This window comes from Salmo salar, chromosome 24 (genome assembly GCF_965601325.2).
Source record: "Salmo salar chromosome 24, fSalSal1, whole genome shotgun sequence".
NCBI classification, from domain to species: Eukaryota; Metazoa; Chordata; class Actinopteri; order Salmoniformes; family Salmonidae; genus Salmo; species Salmo salar.
In genome coordinates, this window is record NC_138314.1 from 8,441,215 (window position 1) to 8,466,752 (window position 25,538).

The 25,538-nt window shown below is 42.0% G+C and overlaps 1 protein-coding gene across 3 annotated transcripts in view; it reads left to right on the forward strand.

The window, feature by feature from the left end:
- The window catches only part of LOC106585171 (G protein-coupled receptor kinase 5), a 70,671-nt gene that overhangs the window by 29,620 nt on the left and 15,513 nt on the right, over positions 1–25,538 (forward strand). Inside the window, exon 1 of one of the 3 annotated variants that reach the window (XM_045706638.2) lies at positions 24,434–24,527. The exons of the other annotated variants lie outside the window; for them this stretch is intronic. The gene's annotated coding sequence lies outside the window, so the exon portion shown is untranslated. Of the gene's footprint in view, positions 1–24,433; positions 24,528–25,538 lie in introns of those variants that run through there. 3 annotated transcript variants of the gene reach the window in all.

Sequence of the window (25,538 nt, forward strand, 5' to 3'; positions counted from 1 at the left end):
TCTTGGCATTTTTTGTTACACATCCATGAGCCTATCAATACTAAAGATAACAATTAATATAACATTCCTTTCTGAAAAACAATCGAAACACTAGCTATTCTCTCTTGGTATTTAAAAAGCCTAAATTGTCTTATCAAATGTTCCAGCTGTCTTGAAATCCTAGCAAGAAACCATACTGATATAGCAATACTCCAAGAAACACACCTGCTCCATAACGATGACATAAAAAGCTAAAGGTATAATCATAATGATGCATAATAAACTCAAAATTGCCGTCTTGGGTAAAGGCGAAGACCAAGAAGTCAGAATCACTTTCCTTAAATGTATCCATAATGAAAATAAAATTGCCTTTATTAATGTGTATGATCCTACGTTTTTTGGATTCTCTGAACAGCGTATTGTTAAATGAACTGAGTTCCATTGTGTTATTAGGACAGACGAAAATGCAATTTTGGCCATGCGGGACAAATCTAATAAGACCAACTACAGTCCACACACAACCAAGGCTCTCCAACATATACTCTCTAATTACAACCTCAGTGATGCCTGGCAAGCACATAATCCAAAAGCAAACGAGTACACTTTCTGTTCAAACAAGCATAAAACATTATCCCGAATCGATTTTATATTTTTATCTACACCTCTATTTTCTCAAATTAAGAAAATAGAAATTTGACCTATGACCTTGATCACCGATCACCACTCTTAGTACTGCCAATTAGACATTTCAGAATCTTTTCAAAGAGCCACACGATGGCGTTTGAACGTTTCATTACTACAAAATCCTGCATTCTGTGATTTATAATTTGAAACTGAACTAAATTAATGTATGATGATCAATATAATTTGTCGATGACCCCCGAATTCTATGGAATGCCACAAAAGGTTTTATGAAAAATAATGCAACTGCATTTGCGTCTGGCTTGAATAAATCACAATTAAAGACAAACTAGTTAGAAATGTTGTTAACTGCGTTAGAGTGTTCCCCAACAAACACTTTTTCAGACCAGTTAGCTACTACTCTTTTCATAGTCAAGACAGAACTTAATTTATTGATAAGACAGAGAGCAGAATTTGCCATCCATCGAGTTGTTAGACTCAATCATTACTTCCATGGTAATCGTCCCAGTAATTTACTGGCCAACAAGCTACGCAGTAATGGGGCGGCAGGTAGCCTAGTGGTTAGAGCGTTGGACTTGTAACCGAAAGGTTGCAAGATCAAATCCCTGAGCTGACAAGGTAAAAATCTGTTGTTCTGCCCCTGAACAAGGCAGTTAACCCACTGTTCCTAGACTGTCATTGAAAATAAGAATTTGTTCTTAACTTACTTGCCTAGTTAAATAAAGGTAAAATAATTAGCTGATATAGCAACTATTGTATCTGAAACAGGGGAATTACAATCAAAACCCAAATTAATCAAAGATTATCCTGTCTTTATAAATAACTGTACACCTCTGATTGCATTTGATTTCTAAAAGAATTAACAACTCCTCTACTCTCAACAGAAGAAGCCGCCTCACAAATCTCTCTTAATGAACTCGAGCATTGGCAGTGGTGTAAAGTACTCAAGTTAACATACTTTAATTAATGGGGTATCTGTACTTTACTTTACTATTTCTAATTTAGCCAACTTTTACTTCACTACACTCCTAAAGAAAATAATGTACTTTTTACTCCATACATTTTCCCTACACCCAAAAGCATTCGTTACATTTTGAAAGGAAAATGGTCCAATTCACGCACTTATCAAGATAACATCCCTGGTCAGCACCTACTGCCTCTGACGGACTCATTAAACACAAATGCTTAGTTTTCTAAATATAAGTCTGAGTGTGCCCCTGTCTATCCGTAAATAAATTAAAAAAACAGAAAATTGTGCTGTCCGGTTTGCTTAATATAAGGAATTTGAAATTATTTATACTTTTACTTCTGATACTTAAGTATATTTGAGCAATTCCTTAATTCCTATATTTGATACTTAAAATGAGGGAATCAATTAGGTCCACTATTATTCAAAATTATTAACACAGCCATTCACAAAGTTTCATTTGGAAGAGATTTGAAAACAGCTCTAAATTCGCTTTTATTTAAAAAAAGATAAGGATGACGCCCAGTGTTCTCACTATCACCCCTTATCATGTTTTTTTTTTTACCCCTTTTACTCCCCAATTTCGTGATATACAATTGGTAGTTAGTCTTGGTAGTTAGTCTCGTACAACTGGCGACTGTGTCAGCGTGCATGCGCCCGACCCGCCACAGGAGTCGCTAGAGCGCGATGTGACAAGGACATCCCGGCCAACCAAACTCTTCCCTAAACCGGACAACTCTGTGCCAATTGTGCGTTGCCTCATGGGTCTCCTGGTCGTGGCCGGCTGTGACACAGCCCGGGATCGAATCCAGATCTATAGTGACGCTTCAAGCACCGCAGTGCCTTAGACCGCTGCGCCACTCGGGACTTTCGAGTTTATCTTTGATAAACACAGATATTGAACTGTTTTCCAAAATGTTGTCGTCTCGAGACTTACTTACCCAAATTGGTCCACACGGACCAAAGCAGGTTTATTAAAAAACATTTATCCTAGAATAACCTCAGACTATTACATATCTTAAATGTTTAATCAGAAACAACAGATCCTTGGGCTGTTTCATCTGTCAATGCAGAACAAGTTTGTGATATAATAGAATGGTCATATCTCTGGTCTGTTTTGGAACATATGGGAACTGGCTCCAATTTCATTAATATGATTAAAATACTATATGCCAATCCCTCAGCCATAGTTATAACAGGCAATATCTGCTCCGTTCAGAATCACTAGAAGCAGCATACAAGGCGATCCAATTTCTCCTTTGGTGTTTTTATTATCTATGGAACACCTGGCCCAGGCCATTCGTCAATCGAATGAAATAACACTTTCCCTCAAATCTACTGATCATTTCATTATACGCAGATTATATTTTACTATATCTAGACAGTTTATCTCAATCGCTCCCAAACACATTGAAGACCATAGGTAAATTCAGCTTAATCTCAAATTGTAAAATTAATCTAACCAAATCTGCCCTACCCCGATGGAGGACTCCATCTCTACTTATGGAATCCCAATTATTTCCCATTTAAAATATTTGGGAGTAGATATATTCCCTTCCTCAGATAAAATCATTGCCAGAAACTTTATCAGAACGCTTAAATCAATTAAATCCTACCTCACTAAATGGACTAACATCCCAGTTGCTTTCATTTAAAATACTTTTTTTATCAGCTGTGTAGTGTTAGTGCATAAACCAGAATTTGCAACCCTTGGTGTCCCGAGGACTGAGTTTGGGAAACGCTGGCTTAGCAGGACAGGAAAATTGTCAAAATCACACACTTATCAAGAGAACGTCCCATGTCATCCCTACTGCCTCTGATCTGGCGGACTAACTAAACAAAAATGTTTTATTTGTAAATTATGTCTAAGTGTTGGAGTGTGCCCCTGTATATCCATACATTTAAAATAAAACTAGAATTGTGCCATCTGATTTGCTTAATGTAAGGAATTTGAAATGATTTTTTACTTCTGATGCTTAAGTATATTGTAGCAATTACACTTTTGATACTTAAGTATATTTAAAACCAAATACTTTTAGACTTTTACTTATGTAGTATTTTACTGGGTGACATTCACTTTTACTTGAGTCATTTTCTATTAAGGTATCTTTACTTGTACTCAAGTATGATAATTGAGTACTTTTTCCACCACTGTAAAAGAGTGTGGTCCACAGATCAAATAGTCTTGGTAGCCATTTGATTAGCTGTTCAGGAGTCTTATGGCTTGGGGGTAGAAACTGTTTAGTAGCCTCTTGGACCTAGACTTGGCACTCCGCTACCGCTTGCCGTGTGGTAGCAGAGAGAACAGTCTATGATTAGGTTGGCTGGAGTCTTTGACAATTTTTAGGGCCTTCCTCTGCTTGTATAGAGGTCCTGGAAGGCAGGAAGCTTGGCCCCAGTGATGTACTGGGCCATACGCACTACCCTCTGTAGTGCCTTGCGGTCGGAGGCCGAGCATTTGCCATACCCAGGCAGTGATGCAACCAGTCAGGATGCTCTTGATGGTGCAGCTGTAAAACTTTTTGAGGATCTGAGGACCCATGCCAAATCTTTTCAGTCTCCTGAGGAGGAATAGGTTTTGTTGTGCCCTCTTTATGACTGTCCTGGTGTGCTTGGACCATGATAGTCTGTTGGTGATGCGGACACCAAGGAACGTGAAGCTCTCAACCTGCTCCACTACAGCCCCATCGATGAGAATGGAGGCGTGCTTGGTCCTCCTTTTTCTGTAGTCCACAATCATCTCCTTTGTCTTGATCACGTTGAGGGAGAGGTTGTTGTCCAGGCACCACACGGCCAGGTCTCTGACCTCCTCACTATAGGCTGTATCATCGTTGTCGGGGATTAGTCCTACCACTGTTGTGTCATCAGCAAACTTAATGATGGCGTTGGAGTCGTACCTAGCCATGCAGTCATGAATGAACAGAGAGTACAGGAGGGGACTGAGCACGCACCCCCCGTGTTGAGGATCAGCGTGGCAGATGAGTCGTTACCTACCCTTACTGACCTCGTCAGATGAACTTTTTATGTCTCTGTGTCCAGTATGAAGGAAGTAAGAGGTAGTTTTGCAAGTCAATGCTCACTAGCGTTAGCACAGTGACTGGAAGTCTATGGGTATATCTGTAGCTAGCAGATACCCACAGACTTCCAGTCTTTGCGCTAACACTAGTTAGCAATTGCGCTAGTGCTAGTTAGCAACTTTCTTCAAACTGCACGCATAGACATAAAAAATGATATCCATGAGTTCATATGACTCTGGGGAAGTAGATAAAGGGTCCCATTGACATAATCCGAAGGATCCCTTTAACAAACGATTAGCCTTTTTTGTTTCAATCAAAGCATGTACCTGCCTAGTGAGTTTTGGCGCATGAGCTCTGTTGAGTTTTGGCGCATGAGAATTTGACTTCAGCTAACCTAATAAGTAATGAGTATGACTATTAGGCATAGGTGCTGAAAGGACAGTGCCAGGATAGCGCAATGATCTTTAAGAAGTTGATCCAACTTGTGGTGCTGAAGGATAGCCCGGCCATTCGGCCAATTCTGGAATAAAGAACAATAATTTATAGCCGAATAGGATTATAGCTACTGTGTGGTATAGCTATTTGTAGGCTATAGCCTAACGTAAATACAAATACATATAGCTTAATATAATTGCACTGTTTGCGAGGAGCGTTATTGTGCGTTACTGTTTGCGTTGTATTGTGTAGCTTACATGCTGTATCATAAATACACTTTGATTTGATTAGCTTGAACACATGGTTACAATATACACTGTTACAGAATAAAATAAAACATAAATTCATAGACTTTATTTGCATAGATTTAACATGATATCAAATCAATTGACCAAGTAATAAAGATAAATCATTACTATGTAGAATTTCAGGAAATTCGTTTTAAAACACCCATAAAATCAATCTTTTAGTGTGGTGTATTCATGCATCTCAATAAACTATAACCTAAATGCATTATTACCTCCAACTTGGCCCAATTCACATTTCCAATTGCCCACTCTGACATACCAAGCTAGAATATCTCAACCAATAGCCAATGTAGGCAAAATATCCCAAGCAGGGTTACAGCAACTTCCAGAGAGGGTCAGGCTCCTTGGGCTTTGCAGTGGCCACTCTGGTTTGGGTGTCCTCGGTAGAACGGTGTCACCATAACCAAGTGGTCACATATCGTTCTGGGTTCCACTGCGCGAGAGGGGGCTCGTGGAGTTTTATGAACATTTAGACAGACACACAGGGAATTTAGATATTCTTTTTTTTATCAACGCCATTTGCCCCAAGTGGTTGGGCCTCCAAAGTGCACACACATAGCCTATAGTTCTTCATCATTCTTGCCGCTGGCGAAGAAACCACCATTTACTATACCTACCTCTAGGCTGCTACACATTATTATTTGGTTTGTCATTCAATAATTTTTCATGGAATTTTTGTGGTAATGAAATATTATTTATTTTGAATTCATCGGAATACATTTTACAATGTTCGTTCTCAAATTTTTAAAAGTGAGGGAGCTCTGCTCTTCCGTGCTCCGGCATCACTACACCCCTGGGAAGGACCAAGGCAAGTGGAACAGAAATGGAACTGGACAACAATGTGCCTTCCTTCAATGAACATCGGAGGAAGGCATTATCAGCCCACTTTCTATCAACTCTCTTTTTGTGTTAGACCACTGTCAACACACTGAGGGAAATAGATGGGCATTGGGTTCTGTCAGTCAGGACCTTACACATAGTTAAATGAGGATTCTCACACTATGTGCTAACAAGTTTAAATGTCACATGCACAAGTACAGTGAAATGCCTTTCTTGCAAACGAAATTCTCTGACTTTCAAGTTCACCTGCATACATACAGTTTGCATATGTGTTTTTTTTTGTGTGTGTGTCATACAGTCTAGAATTCAGGATGTGTTTTTTTTAGCTGTCACATCCGCATTGTAAGATTGTGTAGTGTGTTGACTGTGTGTGATTTCACACACACAGGACAGAACTCTGAATCTACAGTGTCTTCAGAAAGTATTCACACCCCTTGACTTTGTCCACATTTTGTTGTTACAGCCTGACTTTAAAATTGATTAAATTGAGATTTTGTGTCCCTGGCCTATACACAATACCCCATAATGTCAATGTGGATTTATGTTACTTATTAATTTAAAATTAAAAGCTGAAATGTTTTGATTCAATAAGTATTCAACCGCTTTATTACGGCAAGACTAAATAAGTTAAGGAGTAAAAATGGGCTTAACAAGTTACATGATAAGTTGCAGAGTCTCTGTATGCAGTAATGGTGTTTAACAGATTCAACCACAAAGACCAGGGAGGTTTTCCAGTGCCTCGCAAAGTGCACCTATGGTAATTTGGGTCAAAATGGAAAAAAATAACACATTGAATATCCCTTTTGAGCATGATGAAGTTATTAATTACATTTTGGATGGTGTATCAATACACCCAGTCACTACAAAGACACAGGCATCCTTCCTAACTTAGTTGCCGGAGAGGAATGAAACCGCTCAGGGATTTCACCATGAGGCCAGTAGTGACTTTAAAACAGTTAGAGTTTAATGGCTGTGATAGTAGAAAACTGTGGATGGCACAACAAGTTTGTAGTTACTCCACAATACTAACCTAAATGACAGATTGAAGAGAAGGAAGCCTGTACAGAATGCATACAGTATATTTAAAAAAATGCATCATGTTTGCAATTAAGCACTAAAGTAAAATTGAAAAAAATGTGGCAAAGAAATTAACTCTATGTCCTGAATACAAAGCGTTTTGTTTGGGGCAAATCCAACACAACACTGAGTACCACTCTTCATATTTTCAAGCACCAGGCTACATATTTTCTTAAAACTGCATTGTTGGTTAAGGGCTAAAAAGTAAGCATTTTACGGTAATACCTGTTGTATTCGGCGCATGTGACAAATATAATTTGATTTGATCATGTTATGGGTATGCTTGTTATCGTTAAGGACTAGGGAGTTTTTTTAAATAAAAAGAAATGGAATAGAGCTAAGAACAGGCAAAATCCTAGAGGGAAACCTGGTTCAGTCTGCTTTCCACCAGACACTGGGAGACAAATTCATCTTTCCGCAGGACAATAACCTAAAACACAAGGCCAAATATACACTGGAGTTGTTTACCAAGACGACATTGAATGTTCCTGAGTGCCTAGTTACTGTTCTGACTTAAAAATATGGCAAGACTTGAAAATGGCTGTCTAGCAATGAACAACCAACTTGACAGAGCTTGAAGAATTTTTTAAAGAATCATGCGCAAATATTGTACAATCCAGGTGTGCAAAGCTCTTAAGAGATTTACCCAGAAAGACTCACAGCTGTAATCGCTGCCAAAAGGGATTTTAACATGTGTATATACTGAGGGATGTGCATACTTATGTAAATTAGATATTTCTGTATTTCATTTTCAAAACATTTTCAAAAATGTCTAAAACAATGTTTTCACTTTGTCATTTTGGGGTAGATAGATGTGTGTAGATGGATGAGAAAAATAATTTAATCCATTTTGAATTCAGGCTGCAACACAACATTTGGAATAAGTCAAGGGGTATCAATACTTTCTGAAGGCACTATATGTTGTTTTTGTTAACAAACACCATGCTCTCAAGTTACGACACTGAAAGTTTTGTTCCTTTGTTTAAAGCTATTGCCAGGGAGTTCACACATTATATAACCCAGTGAAGTCTTTTTGCATAAGTATTTTGAGCAATAGACTTTCTTGGCAAGATCTCTGGATGTTTTGCGCTGTTGAAGTGGTTCCCACATAGTCCCAAAGAAGGACTATCTGGTTGCATTGTGTGTGACTGTGTCCTTTCCTGGCCTCTGTCCTAGCTCATCGTCAGAGAAAGGCCACAGTGGAGCGCTCCGCACTCGCAATACTCCTCAGACTTTACTTTCACTTTTACACACACACACACACATGCACGCGCACACACTCTACAAAGTTCTCTTTCACTCAGGAGCAGTAAGATGATGGTACATACACCTTGAATACTGTACATACACAGATGTTTAGGATGACGGTAACTCAAGGTCACTTACTTAACCCTGGTTCTCTGATAATATAAGTGATATTTCTCAACATGAGATGCAGTCGACTCACTAAGACTCTCGGAAGAAAACCAATGACGAGTGTCTCTCGGAGACCGCCATGTCGAGTGGAGAATGAGGTGAGTCCCTCTCCTAAGGAGCAACTCGTCCGCCCTCTGGTCATTCTCAAGCATGCTTCTCTTGCAAGCAGGGAAATGCGGTGAGATATCTCACTCACATTATCAGAGAACCGGGGTTATGAAGGTAACTTTGAGTTCTCTTTCAGACATTCACTCTCTCTCACTATGGGATATGGCCAATTCCTGTATTGCAAACCTGCTCTCCGAAGCCAGGGTAGTCCCAACATCAGCAACTCTCAGAGGCTCTGAAACTGATGAAGAGACAACCCGTCTGGAAAAACCTCATAACAGAGTGAAGGGAGGCCCAACATGGTACATGGTGTCTCAAATCTCTAAGCAGAGATTCCCCAAAACAGTGCCCAAGAGGAAGCCACCCCTCTGTAGGAAGGGGCCTCCGAAGGCTGCCACCCTTGCTATTATAGATGTATAATAGCCTCCATTATCCAACAGGATAGCCTTAGAAGAGAGGAGGGCCCATCCTCGCAGATGGGTGATCAGGGAGCAAAGAGCATTGCGCTCTTGCCAAAAGCTCTCTTTCTATCCAAGTAGATGTGCAATGCGCGTACTGGATCTAAACGGTGTAGACACTATTTTTCTGTAGAAGTGAAGGCGATAGGTGGAAAGCCATAATTTCTTAGGCATAACATGCTGACTACACTGAACACGCTCGTGCATCCGCCATTGTGCGCATGTTGATTTTGTCCTTCCACACCAGATGCGATCGGGACACACAAGTTGAAATATCAAAACAAACTCTGAACTAACTAATATTAATTTGGGGACAGGTCGAAACACGTGAAACCTTCATGGACATTTAGCTACCTAGCTTTCTGTTACTAGCTAATTTGTCCTGGGATATACATTTCACCTGAAATGGACAAGGCTTTTTTTTCTAGATCTTTGTAGAATTTTGACCCATTCTGAATCACACAAACTCATGTGTTATCTACTTCGACATTTAATCCACAGATAAAAGGGTAAACCGAGTTAGTTTCTAATAATCTTCTTCGGACTGTACATGGCAGTTGGCAACAAACTTTCAGTTCAGCTTTCAATCACCCACGTGGGTATATGCTCCTAAAAATCAATGAGGAAATGGGAGAGGCAGGACTTGCAGAGCATCAAGGGTCAAAAATAGAACCAAGTTCTATTTTAGTGCCTGGCTATGCAGACGCTCGCAAGCAGTTTGGGTGAAATTATTGAATAACATGTACATTACCAGACAAAAGTTTGGACACACCTGCTCATTCCAGGGTTTTTCTATATTTTTACTATTTTCTACATTGTAGAATAATAGTGAAGACATCAAAACGATGAAATAACACATATGGAATCATGTAGGAACCAGAAAAGTGTTAATATATTTAACATTTGAGATTCTTCAACGTAGCCACCCTTTGCCTTGATTCTCTTAACCAGCTTCATGAGATAGTCACCTGGAATGAATTTCAATTAACAGGTGTGCCTTGTTAACCTGTTATGGCTAGGGGGCAGTATTTTCACGGCTGGATAAAAAACGTACCCGATTTAATCTGGTTACTACTCCTGCCCAGTAACTAGAATATGCATATAATTATTGGCTTTGGATAGAAAACACTCCAAAGTTTCTAAAACTGTTTGAATGGTGTCTGTGAGTATAACAGAACTCAAATGGCAGGTCAAAACCTGAGAGATTCCTTTACAGGACCATTTCTTGAACTTCTTTGCCATCTCTATCTTTTACAAAGGATCTCTGCTCTAACGTGACACTTCCTACGTCTTCCATGGGCGCTCAGAGCCCGGGAAAAAACAGAATGTCGTCATCCCAGCCCCAGGCTGAAACACATTATCGCCTTTCTCAAGTGGCCGATCAAGGGACTGTGGGCTTAGGCGCGTGCCCTGGCCGCCCCCGTCTTTGTGATTTTTCCTCTGTTTGCCGAAAAGGAGATTCCCAGTCGGAATATTATCGCTTTTTTACGAGATAAATTGCATAAAAATAGATTTTAAACAGAGGTTGACATGCTTCGAAGTACGGTAATGGAATATTTAGAACTTTTTTGTCACGAATTGTGCCATGCGCACGACCCTTCTTTACCATCCGGATAGTGTCTGGGACGCACGAACAAAACGCCGCTATTCGGATATAACCATGGATTATTTTGGACCAAACCAAGATTTGTTATTGAAGTAGCAGTCCTAGGAGTGCATTCTGACGAAGACAACAAAAGGTAATCAAACTTTTATAATAGTAAATCTGATATTGGTGAGTGCTAAACTTGCCGGGTGTCTAAATAGCTAGCCCGTGATGGCTGGGCTATGTACTTAGAATATTGCAAAATGTACTTTCACCAAAAAGCTATTTTAAAATCGGACATATCGAGTGCATAGAGGAGTTCTGTATCTATAATTCTTAAAATAATTGTTATGCTTTTTGTGAACGTTTATCGTGAGTAATTTAGTAAATTGTTAGCAAATTCCCCGGAAGTTTGCAGGGGGTATGCTAGTTCTGAACGTCACATGCTAATGTAAAAAGCTGTTTTTTGATATAAATATGAACTTGATTGAACAAAACATGCATGTATTGTATAACATAATGTCCTAGGTGTGTCATCTGATGAAGATCATCAAAGGTTAGTGCTGCATTTAGCTGTCTTCTGGGTTTTTGTGACATTATATGCTAGCTTGAAAAATGGGTGTCTGATTATTTCTGGCTTGGTACTCTGCTGACATAATCTAATGTTTTGCTTTCGCTGTAAAGCCTTTTTGAAATCGGACAGTGTGGTTAGATAAAGGAGAGTCTTGTCTTTAAAATGCTGTGAAATAGTCATATGTTTGAAAAATTGAAGTTTTTGTATTTTTGAGGAATTTGTCATTCGCGCCACGCCTATCATTGGATATTGGAGCAGGTGTTCCGCTAGCGGAACGTCTAGATGTAAGAGGTTAAATTAATTTGTGGAATTTCTTTCCTTCATTTGAGCCAATCAGTTGTGTTGTGACAAGGTAGGGGTGGTATACAGAAGATGGCCCTATTTGGTAATAGACCAAGTCCATATTATGGCAAGAAAAGCTCAAATAAGCAAAGAGAAACGACAGTCCATCATTATTTTAAGACTTGAAGGCCAGTCAATCCGTAAAATGCCAAGAACTTTGAAAGTTTCTTCAAGTGCAGTCACAAAAACCATCAAACGCTACGATGAAACTGGCTCTCATGAGGACCGCCACAAGAAAGGAAGACCTCTGCTGCAGAGAATAAGTTCATTAGAGATACCAGTCTCAGAAATTGCAGTCCCAATAAATGCTTCACAGGGTTCAAGTAAGACACATCTCAACATCAACTGTTCAGAGGAGACTGCGTGAATCAGGCCTTCATGGTTGAATTGCTGCAAAGAAACCACAACTAAAGGACACAAATGAGAAGAAGAGACTTGATTGGACCAAGAAACACGAGAAATGGACATTAGACCGGTGGAAATCAGGCCTTTGGTCTGAGTCCAAATTTGAGATTTTTGGTTCCAACCGCAGTGTCTTTATGAGATGCAGAGTAGGTGAACGGATGATCTCTGCATGTGTGGTTCCCACCGTGAAGCATGGAGGAGGTGTGATGGTGTGGGGTTGCTTTGCTGGTGACACTGTCAGCAATTTATTTCAAATTCATGGCACACTTAACCAGCATGGCTACCACAGCATTCTGCAGCGATGCGCCATCCCATCTGGTTTGCACTTAGTCCCACTATCATTTGTTTTTCAACAGGACAATGACCCAACACACCTCCCAGGATGTGTAAGGGCTATTTGACCAAGAAGGAGAGTGATGGAGTGCTGCATCAGATGACCTGTTCTCACAATCACCTGACCTCAACACCAATTGAGATGGTTTGGGAAGAATTGGCCCTCAATGTGAAGGAAAACCAGCCAACAAGTGCTCAGCATATGTGGAAACTCCAAGACTGTTGGAAAAGCATTCCAGGTGAAGCTGGTTAGAGAATGCCAAGAGTGTGCAAAGCTGTCATCAAGGCAAAGGCTGGCTACTTTGAAGAATCTAAAATATATTTTGATTTGTTTAACACTTTTTTGGATACTACATGATTCCATATGTGTTATTTTTTGGGGGGGATATCTTTTATTTTGATTTATTTTCTCCCTTTTTCTCACCAATTTCATCATATCCAATTGGTAGTTACAGTGTTGTCCCATCGCTGCAACTCCCGTACGGACTCGGGAGAGGCAAAGGTCGAGAGCCGTGCGTCCTCCGAAACACAACCCTGCCAAGCCGCACTGCTTCTTGACACAATGCACGCTTAACCCGGAAGCCAGCCGCACCAATGTGTCAGAGGAAACACCGTACACCTGGCGACCGTGTCAGCGTGCCCACGGCCGGCTAAAGCGAGATGGGACAAGGACATCCCGGCCGGCCAAACCCCCCCTAACCTGGATTGTGGCCAGCTGCTACACAGCCCGGTATCGAACCAGGATCTGTAGTAATGCAGCTAGCACTGCAATGCAGTGCCTTAGACCGCTGCGCCACTTGGGAAGCCCTTCCATGTGTTTTTTCATAGTTTATGTCTTCACTATTATTCTACAATGTATAAAATAGAAAAAATAAATACAAATGTGTAGGTGTGTCCAAACTTTTGACAGGTACATGCATGTGTACATTTATTTAGCAACGTACGCGAAACGCGGGTGGTGTAGTCAGCATGTAAGGGTGGGGTAACAATGTACCTAGGATAACCCCAGGGCAAACTGTAGGCATGAGTGATGGCCTGGCACACACTCACTTTGCAGACACAAAGGCAATCAGTAAAGCGAAGCAACAGGGCCGGCTCTAGCATTTTAGAGGCCCTAAGCATGGCTCAAAAGGCTGCTGCGAAAAGCCTCAAGTACAGTAGACCTATCCAACATGGGTTAAAGGCTTGGAAACTGGATGTAAGCGACGTGATCCTTTCGTAAAGTGTATCTGTATATTGTCAAAGGCAGGTTGGCATTTATTCAATCAATCAATCACATTTATTCATAATCCCTTTTTACATCAGCAGTGGTCACAAAGTGCTTATACAGAAACCCAGCCTAAAACCCCAAAGAGCAAGCAATGCAGATGTAGAAACATGGTGGCTAAGAAAAACTCCCTAGAAAGGCTGGAACCTAAGAAGAAACCGAGAGAGGAACCAGGCTCTAACGGGTGGCCAGTCCTACAAAGTGTAAATGTGACCGACCAGCTCGATTTACATTGAATAAAAGTAGAGACTTAGAGCTAGAAAATGGTATATATTACACTACAGTTGAGGAACAATGGAAAAGTAATTCTGCTTTGAAAGTTGATAAACTTGTAACCCCACTTTTGAGAAAATGTCCCTTGAATATTTTGGTACACCTACTGGAGAGCTCTTCTTTGTCAACACCCATTCAGCATCGTTCACACCCTCTTAAGCCTTAGCCCCACCCGTCTCTTTAAGGATTCACATGTGAGGTCATGTGCCAAATAGAGTGAATAGGGTAGTGTACTAAACAACCATAGATTTCAAGACTAATTGCTGGTTTATACTACGTCTATCGACATGTCTGTAGACAGTTGTCGCAGTGACATCATGAACATTCTTTTGTCGTCCGACATCAAACTTCCATAATGTTGTCGTTATGGAAAAGTATCAACACAAAAATTACCATAAATGGTGTATTTTAACACCAACAAACCCATCCGTTTAAAAATGAATTTAGTATATGTCACTATAGCAAACCAGGCAACCAAAAGCAACTTTCTAAATAATGTTTTGGTTAGTTTCTAGCTTGTTAGCTAGCTAGCTAACCATAAGTTACCTGGCTAGCCAGTTAAACTAATAACCATATCATATAGCTGACAAGGTATTAACTTTAGCTCATTTGTATTAAGATCATTATTTAAACGTTAATGGCGAGCTAATTACAGAAAATAGGTTACAGTTGTGAGTGTCACGAAATAAAAGCAGGGCATTCTACCCGGAGATTTTAGAACTTGGACACTGTCTCGCTGGCATAACGTTATATCCTAATTTGACTTTGGTGCAGGTCATGTTGTTCTTCACATTACCGTCTCTGGTAAACACACACTATATCAAATAAAATCTAAGTTTATAAACTCAGCAAAAAAAGAAACGTCCCTTTTTCAGGACCCTGTCTTTTCAAGGATAATTCGTAAAAATCCAAATAACTTCACAGATCTTCATTGTAAAGGGTTTAAACACTGTTTCCCATGCTTGTTCAATGAACCATAAACAATTAATGAACCTGCACCTGTGGAACAGTCGTTAAGACACTAACAGCTTACAGATGGTAGGCAATTAAGGTCACAGTTGTGAAAACTTAGGACACTAAAGAGGCCTTTCTACTGACTCTGAAAAACACCAAAAGAAAGATGCCCAGGGTCCCTGCTCATCTGCGTGAACGTGCCTTAGGCATGCTGCAAGGAGGCATGAGGACTGCAGATGTGGCCAGAGCAATAAATTGCAATGTCCGTACTGTGAGACACCTAAGACGGCGCTACAGGGAGACAGGATGGACAGCTGATCGTCCTCGCAGTGGAAGACCACGTGTAACAACACCTGCACAGGATCGGTACATCCGGACATCACACCTGTGGGACAGGTACAGAATGGCAACAACAACTGTCCAAGTCACACCAGGAACGCACAATCCCTCCATCAGTGCTCAGAGTGTCCACAATAGGCTGAAAGAGAGGCTAGACTGAGGGCTTGTAGGCCTGTTATAAGGCAGGTCCTCACCAGACATCACCGGCAACAACGTCGCCTTTGGGCACAAACCCACCGTCGCTGGACCAGACAGGACTGGCAAAAAGTGCTTTTCACTGACGAGTCGTGGTTTTGTCTCACCAGGGGTGATGGTCAGATTCGCGTTTATCGTCGAAGAAATGAGCGTTACACCGAGACCTATACTCTGCAGCAGGATTGATTTGGAGGTGGAGGGTCCATCATGGTCTGGGGCGGTGTGTCACAGCAACATCGGACTGAGCTTGTTATCATTGCAGGCAATCTCAACGCTGTGCATTACAAGGAAGACATCCTCCTCCCTCATGTGGTACCCTTCCTGCAGGCTCATCCTGACATGACCCTCCAGCACGACAATGCCACCAACCATACTGCTCGTTCTGTGCGTGATTTCCTGCGAGACAGGAATGTCAGTGTTCTGCCATGGCCAGCGAAGAGCCCGGATCTCAATCGCATTGAGCACGTCTGGGACATGTTGGATCGGAGGGTGAGGGCTAGGGTCCATTCCCCCCCAGAAATGTCCGGGAACCTACAGGTGCCTTGGTGGAAGAGTGGGGTAACATCTCACAGCAAGAACTGGCAAATCTTGTGCATCCATGAGGAGGAGATGCACTGCAGTACTTATTAATGAAGCTGGTGGCCACACCAGATACTGACTTACTTTTGATTTTGACCCCCCCCTTTGTTCAGGGACACATTATTCCATTTCTGTTAGTCACATGTCTGTGGAACTTGTTCAGTTTAGGGTCTCAGTTGTTGAATATTGTTATGTTCATACAAATATTTACACATGTTAAGTTTGCTGAAAATAAACACAGTTGACAGTGAGAGGACGTTTCTTTTTTTGCTGAGTTTATGTCACATGCACAGGATACAGAAGGTGTAAACGGTACAGTGAAACGGTTACCTGCATAGTGGAGTATTTTGTTTAGACATGTAGCTAGCTAAACAATTAACCATAATCCCAACTCATAACGTTATTACCCTGCATGAATCTACAGGTAGCTAACCAACTACACTGAACAAAAGTATAAACACAACATGCAACAATTTAAAAAATGTTACTGATTTACAGTTCAAATAATGAAATCAGTCAATGTAAATACATTCATTAGGCCCTAATCTATGGATTTCACATGACTGGGAATACAGATATGCATCTGTTGGTCACAGATACCTTGCCTCATGCAGCACGACACATCTCTTTCGCATAGAGTGGATCAGGCTGTTGATTGTGGCCTGTGGACTGTTCTCCCACTCCTCTTCAATGGCTGTGCGAAGTTGCTGGACATTTGCAGGAACCGCTGTCGTACACGTCGATCCCAAACACGCTCAATAGGTGACGTGTCTGGTGAGTTTGCAGGCCATGGAAGAACTGGGATATTTTCAGCTTCCAGGAATTGTGGACAGATCTTTGCGACATGGGGCTGTGCATTATCATGCTAAACATGAGGGGATGGTGGCGGATGAATGGCACGACAATGGGCCTCAGGATCTCGTCACGGCATATCTCTGCATTCAAATTGCCATTGATAAAGTGCAACCACCACCATAGGACATTCTGTTCACAACGTTGACATCGGCAAACCGCTCATGTGAGCATTTGCCCACTGAAGTCGGTTACGACGCCGAACTGCAGTCAGGTCAAGACCATGGTTTCATCAGCTGTCAGAGTGGCTGGTCTCAGATCCCGCAGGTGAAGAAGCTCGATGTTGAGGTCCTGGGCTGGCGGAGTTACAATTGAGGCTGGTTGGACGTACTGCCAAATTTTTTAAAACAACGTTGGAGGTGGCTTATGGTAGAAAAATCAACCTTACGTTCTCTAGGAACAGCTCTGGTGGACATTACTGCAGTCAGCATGCCAATTGCACACTCCCTCAACTTGAGACATCTGTAGCATTGTGTTGTGTTACAAAACTGCACATTTTAGAGTGGCCTTTTATTGTCCCCAGCACAAGGCGCACCTGTGTAATGATCATGCCGTTTAACCATCAGCTTCTTGATCTGCCAGACCTGTCATGTGAATGGACTATCTTGGCAAAGGAGAAATGCTCACTTCCAGATATGTAAACAAATTTGTGCATGAATTTTAAGAGAAATAAGCTTTTTGTGAGTAGGGAATATTTCTGGGATCTTTTATTTCAGCGCTTGAAACATGGGACCAACACTTTATATGTTGCGTTTTTATATTTCTGTTAGCTAGTTAACATTAGGCTATAACTAGCAATGCAAATGGCTCTGAGAATAATATTACTGCACAGATCATACACGTAATGTAACGTTAGCTAGCGAGCCAGCCAGCTAACGTTACATTACGTGTATGATCTGTGCAGTAATATTATTCTCAGAGCCATTTGCATAGGTAGCTAACAGTACGCTTTAACTTGCAATAAAAACGACTTTATGCTTCGGTCTCTGTCACGGATGCCATGGTTGCCCTTAGTTTGAAGATTTAATCCAGAGAGAAGTGTGTTATGTCTCTTCGACTCCCTCCGTACATTTGCAATCAAACGCCAGAATTTTCTCCATCTCCTTAGCTGTCACACTCTGCTTCTAACGGGCATTCCACTGACTTCAAAACCCGGTGCTCTAGAAAGTTATTAGCAACACTTTTGCAGTTCTTTGTGATATCTTTCAAAAAAGCTGCATTAGAAAGTATTACCTACACATACTGAGCAGATCATGTTATAGACAGAAGTGTGCTACATGGCAGACCAATTGAGCTCATCTCTCGGGATGTCCAGCCCATCCATTATCTCAGCCAATCATGGCTAGCGGGATGGTTCCTGTCTTTTTCCGTGGCTCATAATTTAGCAATTTTATTCATATTTTCAGATGGCATACACGTTTGTTATTAAGGCACATGAAAAATCACATGTTCCAGAATGCATTTCTGCCAAAAACCGCATTTTGATTAAAAAATATATGTTTACGTTTAAATGCCTCCTCTGAAATAGTGACATATGACTAGTTTCCTGAAACGAGTCACAAATAAGATAATTTTGGTCATAAATTTGGTCTCGTCTAAAATGGAGTTTGAAACATGCATCACAACAGGTAAATGAAGTTTGGGTTTTTATTTGACAATGTCCATTTACCCACTAACATGGGTGAACAGCTACGGTGATTGCTCTCCAATAGCCCAGGAGCTCCGACTTTGTTTACATAAGACAAGACGTCGCACATTTTTTTAACTTGAGAAATACTGCACCAAACACCTCATGGGAGACAAACATCTTTAACCAAATGCAAAATCGGTCAGGAAACACACCTCCAAGACTGAATTCTTGTTTTCTAATGATCAGCAAAAAAAAAAAACATCCCAATCTGCGTGTTCAGTAACTCTTTAAGGCCAGATCGTTCTTCAAGATGATGAAACGTTCATAGATGACCAGCAGGGACAAATAATAATCATATTGGTTATAGAGGGGTACAACAGGTTAGCACCTGTAAATATCAGTTGGCTTTTAATAGCCGAGCATTCAAAGGTTGAGACAGCAGGTGTGCTATAGAGAAAGGGGGAGAGAGAGGGTCGAAAAAGAAGGTCCGGGACAAGGTAGCACGTCCAGTGAACAGGTCTGTGTTCGATAGCTGCAAGCAGAAATGGATCAGCAGCACGACAAGGTAGCACGTCCGGTGAACAGGTCAGGGTTCCGTAGCCGTAGGCAGAACAGTAGAAACGGCATCAGCAGCATGACTAGGTGGACTGGGACAGCCAGGAGTCATCAGGCAGGTAGTCCTGAGGCATGGTCCTAGGGCTCAGGTCCTCTGGGAGGGGGAGAGAGAGATGGGACAAATAGCAGGAGCATACCTAAGATCACACCTAAGATCACACAGGACACCAGATAAGACAGGAGAATTACACCAGATAGGACAGTATGACCGTAGCCCCCCGGCACATAGACTATTGCAGCATAGATACTGGGATGATGCAGAATAGATACTGGGATGACTCATGTACTGGAGGCAGCTCTGCAGAGTGGTCACTAGCTGGCACGGCCACAAAGTCATGATTTTAACCTTGAGCTTAACCACACTGCTAACCCTAATGCCTAACCTTACATTTTTGTTTACGTACATTTTTACAATATAGCCAATTTTGACTTTGCAGCTGGCCCATCAAGTTTCATGACAATAAACGTCAACCTACTTGACTAAACTTAATCAGGCGGAGATTACTGCCAAGTAGGACCTTAACAGTGAGAACCTTCCCTCTGTCCAAAAGGTCCTGCAAGAAGCATAAAATCTTGGAAAATTAGCTGTTTTCAGTCAAACCATTTAAAAAAAACAAAATCCATACAGTGAGTGAGTGCGTAGAATGGGCCCTGGCACTGGATAGTCTAAAGGACCTTGAGTGGCAGATTCAACCTCTCACGGGCCAGGCTCAGAGGACCATAGTGTCTGGGTGAGGGTGTAGATTCTCTGATGGCTTGGGTCAGAAGAACCCTGCATAAAGGCAATTGCCAGGGCTCATCATAAAGCAGGACAATGATCTCCGCTAACCCAATCTGAGGGATGATGAAAAACATCCCCACAGCATGATGCTGCCACCACCATGGTGTTCTTGGGGTGATGAGAGGTGTTGGGTTTGTGCCAGACATAGCGTTTTCCTTGATGGCCAAAAAGCTCAATTTTGGTCTCATCTGATTAGAGTACCTTCTTCCATATGTTTGGGGAGTCTCCCACATGCCTTTTGGCGAACACCAAATGTGTTTGCTTATTTATTTCTTTAAGCAATGGCTTTTTTTCTGGCCACTCTTCCATAAAGCCCAGCTCTGTGGAGTGTACAGCTTAAAGTGGTCCTATGGACAGATACTCCAATCTGCGCTGTGGAACTTTGCAGCTCCTTCAGGGTTATCTTCGGTCTCTTTGTTGCCTCTCTGATTAATGCCCTTCTTGCCTGGTCTGTGAGTTTTGATGGGCGGCCCTCTCTTGGCAGGTTTGTTGTGGTGCCATATTCTTAGCATTTTTTAATAATGAATTTAACGGTGCTCCGTGGGATGTTCAAAGTTTCTGATATTTTATTATAACCCAACCCTGATCTGTACTTTTCCACAACTTTGTCCCTGACCTGTTTGGAGAGCTCCTTGGTCTTCATGGTGCCGCTTGCTTGGTGGTGCAACTTGCTTAGTGGTGTTACAGACTCTGGGGCCTTTCAGAACAGGTGTATATATACTGAGATCATGTGACAGATCATGTGACATTTAGATTGCACACAGGTGGACTTTATTTAACTAATTATGTGACTTCTGAAGGTAATTGGTTGCACCAGATCTTATTTAGGGGCTTCATAGCAAAGGGAGTGAATACCTAAGTAATTTTTTTCATTTCACTTCACCAATTTGGACAATTTTGTGTATGTCCATTACATGAAATCCAAATAAAAGTCCATTTAAATTACAGGTTGTAATGCAACAAAATAGGAAAAACGCCAAGGGGGATGAATACTTTTGCAAGGCACTGTACGCTGCTGCTACTCTGTTTATTATTTATCCTGATTGCCTAGTCACTTTTACGCCTACCTACATGTACATATTACTTCAACTACCTCGTACCCCTGCACATTGACTCAGTACTGGTACTCCTTGTAAATAGCCTCATTATTGTTATTTTATTGCGTTACTATTTCCTAATTTGATAGTTTATTTTGCTAATTACTATTTATTTTTCTTACTTTTTAACTCTGCATTGTTGGGAAAGGGCTCGTAAGTAAGCATTTTACGGTAAAGTCTACAGCTGTTTGATTGACAGTCTGTGTAAACACAGAGTGCAAGTGCCACCCTGACGTTTGATGTATGCCACCACAGTCGTATTGTCGGTCCTGATGTGACAATTCCAAAGGCAAGGTAGAAAGTGTCTCGGAGAAAGGGACATTGTCAACCGTTTACTGCTTTTCCCTCCTGAACTGCACCCCAACAAGTGAGTGACTCGTCTGTCGTTACCACCCTCCTTATTGATACTACTCCTAGGGGAGTGCCAGAAATGAAGATCGAAGGGCTCTTCCAGTAACGGAGAGCCGACAGACAAGTTGAGGTCACAATTATCTTTTGATTGACTGTGGACAAGACCTAGGGCTGGACTGCGCATGCGCGCCAGTCCTCTGGTGGTGTTGGAGCAAATCGTCCTATCATTGTATTTCATTGAAAGGGGCAGAGTTAAAACACTGGGATAAGGAAGAGTGCTAGGTGGCGTCTGACAGTTTGTCTTCCTGCCTCAGCTACTTTAGAAAGAGTTGGGGAGAGCTGTGGCGCAGAGGGCACTCGAGGATAAAGTGGGCTCCTTCTGTCTTCCTTGTGAGCAAACGCATAGAAATTAGTCGCTGCACAAAGAGAAGGGTTCTAGGAGCACCCGAGAGGTAGCAGGGCAGGACACGGAGTGAACTGTTGGCTGCTCCTCTCTGCCACTGGGGCATACGTGCATGACGTCTTCGCTACATACGAGGTGTGTGGTGATGAGCGTCGTTGTACAAAATAGTCTTCAGAGATTGGATCGTCTCTAACCAATCAGAGTATCAAAGCCAATGCCGAATTTTGCCCAATCCATCGGTTTCTGGGACCAATCAGACAGTCAGAATATGTCCGATTGTGTTTGCGTTCTAGAAGGTTCGGGGAGGGAGTCAAATCCAGACTCAATGCGGAAAAGAAACAAACATTTGTGGCCTTAGCGTTTGGCAGGAGCAGTCTGCGTAGACAGGCAATGGGCGTACCCCTAGGTCAGGCGTCCCTTCGTTCCTACAGGGGAATCAGCTGGGCGGGACCTCAATGCGACTTGGACTGTGGGTTTGCAGCCTGCTGGATCGCTGGTCGCTCAGTTAGTACTGGCGCTAGTAAACTGCCCCTCTATCTGATGCGGAGCCTCGTCCAGGGGGCGTGGAGACCAGGTCGCCACGATTTCCGGATCTACCAGGCAGGTTATGGCAAGGCCAGTCTTGCCGCATTAGCTAGCCTGTTTCAGGCAGTCTCATGGACCGGCTTACCACGTGGTGGGACCGATTCAGTTAGTAGGCACAAAGCAACTTAATGCTAGACAAATTAGATGGCTAGTGGCATAGCTTAAGCTAGCATGGGCCGGTACAAAACTTGCAGGCCTCGTTAGAGAGCTGCTTGAGCATGTGTGTTTCCCATGGGGTACGGCTGCCCTTTATAACTCCAGGAGAAAGGCATTGCTAACTGGGTTATGACGCTTATGACTCAACACTTTACCATGAGGTGTTTGTGTTAGCCCACTGGGTGAACACTAGCTAGCTAACAGCCTAGCTAACACTAGCTATCACACGGGGCGAAGCATGCTAGTGTGGTTAGCTTGCTTTCCAGAAAGCTAGCCAAGTTACCTTGTGCCTTGCGGCGTGGGCTAACCAAGTCTCAGTAGCTAGCTGTGTGACGCTAGATACCACAGGAGACGAAGCAAAAATGTTCCTTTCGGTGAGAGCCGAAATACTGTACTTGCTCTTGGCGGCATAACCTCGCGGCACACCTGTAAACAGTTAAGCTAGAAAACAGGGATCAAGTTGTACTGAGGAGAGCTTCCAGAGAGAGTGCTCTTCGCAAGGAAGAGAAGCGAGAATTTCCAGAGGGCGGGCAAGTGGCACCTTATAATGTGAGGGGCTCTCCTCATTTGCCATTCGACCTGTCTGTCTCTACCTGAATTTACCCTTTTTTTGCACTAACTCTATGCACACACACTGGACTCAACCCACACACTCTCACATATTTACACTGACACCGCAAAGTGCGCACGCACACACACACACACACACACACACACATACGCTTCATACAACCCACACACATAACATGCACACACATGCATACTGACGCCACACACACACACACTTTCACACTCCCCATATACACTGCTGCTGTTGTCTTACCTATCCTGTTGCCTAGTCACTTTAGCCCTACCCATATGTACAGTACATATCTACCTCAATTACCTCATACCCCTGAACATCAAGTCAGTACTGGTACTCCCTGCATATAGCCATGTTATTTTCTACTCCCTATATATAGCTATGTTATTTTAACTTTATATTTGATATTCACTTTGTATTTATTCCTTGTGTCACTATTTATATTTTTATTATATTTCTTATCTTTAACTCTGCATTGTTGGAAATGGACCTGTAAGTAAGCCTAAGCCTTTCAGTGTTAGTCTACACCTGTGGTCTACGAATCATAAAATTTGATGATGGTGGTGGAAAACACTGTCTCAGGCACCGCTCCAGAATCTCCCATAAGTGTTCAGTTGGGTTTAGATCTGGTGACTGAGATGGCCGTGGCATATGGTTTCATGGTTTTCATGCTCATAAAACCATTCAGTGACCACTCGTACACTGTGGATGGGGGCATTGTCATCCTATGGGGCATAGCCATGGTAGCCAAAATAATGGCCTGCCCAGCGTTTTTATACATGAACACCAAGCATGATGGAGATGTTAATTGCTTAATTAACTCAAGAACCACACCTGTGTGGAAGCACCTAGTTTAAATGTACTTTATATCCCTCATTTACTCAAGTGTTTTCATTATTTTGTCAGTTACCTGTAGTTCTCTCTGACATAATTTTTACTTTGCTTGGCTCACGTTGATGATGTCAGAGCTGTAAACCAGAAATATGAAAGAAAGGGAGTAGTCCGCATGGAACAAATTAGACTGACGGGTTCCTGTACGCAATGAACTCTGACCGGAGTGTGTGTGTGTGTGTGTGTGTGTGTGTGTGTGTGTGTGTGTGTGTGTGTGTGTGTGTGTGTGTGTGTGTAAGGGAGTGATACACTGTGACAGAATGTGTTGACAGAGGAGGAGCGAGAGAAAGGGGAGAGGATAAAGAAAGTTTATACAAGACTTTTATGACTTTATTCATACTTTTACAAGCCAACTTTGTCAAACAGAAAGCAGTAACAAACCTAGACACTGTGCTCGCCAAGGGTTTCTACTTCACTTACTGGCACTCCAGTCTCCTTTTCACCTCATTTAACACCTGATTTACTTAACAAAAGGCAGTAGGTGGTCCAGGTATGTCATGACATAGTGTAATTGGGGGGGTGGGCCTTTCCTCTTTTGTTCTCTATTGCTTGTCTATTGTACCTCAAGCGAGAGGGGAGGCCGATGACATCATGGACTCCCATCAGACTAACTCCTTGAAGTTTGCAGTTGTCTTAAAAACACTATTTTGCTCAACTTATTTTTTTACCGTTTAGTGTGTGTACTTTACTGTATTTATACTTGGGATATCGCTTTTCAACTGTGAAAGTTTCAACAACCATTGCTGGAGGACATCTTTAAACATTATACTATGATTATAAATCTGAACGTATTCGTTTATTATAGTGTCACATATTTCCACAAAGGCTTAGCACTATCACAAAGTGCCAGATGCATTCCATTCCAGGCAGTCTTGGAATGTTCATGTCAATGTTTCTCCTTCATTAAGCAGCAATGGTCGCCCGCCCTGGAAGTAACAGAATTATAAATCATGTGAAAGTAATGGGGTCGTCTTTTATGCTCCCACTATGGCCCAGACAGCAGGAGAGGTTCAAAGACACTCACAGACAGACAGGAAGTGACTTATCAGCAGGCTTACGAATCCACTGCAGAGTTGATGGAATATTTAATCATGGGTAAGGGTAAGCAGTCTTCCTCTCTACAGTAGTTTGCATAGACTGCTACAGACTCCTAGCTAGGTTGTTATTGTAAAAGAGAATTGAATGTGCTCCCAGAAAGAGACCATTCTTTGGTTATACAGTTACCATGTAGTTACATGTAGTTTAATTTCATGCTGTAATTGCATATACAGTGCCTTCAGAAAGTATCCATACCCCTTGACTTATTCCTCATTTTGTTACAGCCTGAATTCAAAATGGATGAAATAGATTTTTCTTTCCTTCACCCATCTACACACAATACCTGTTGGAGTTGTAGACTCCAACAGGCCAATATTAGCTGAAAACCTGATAATTAACTACAATGACCATAATCCATACCTTCTACTTGTCCGGTCTGTGTGGGGCAGACACAGAGAGGAAG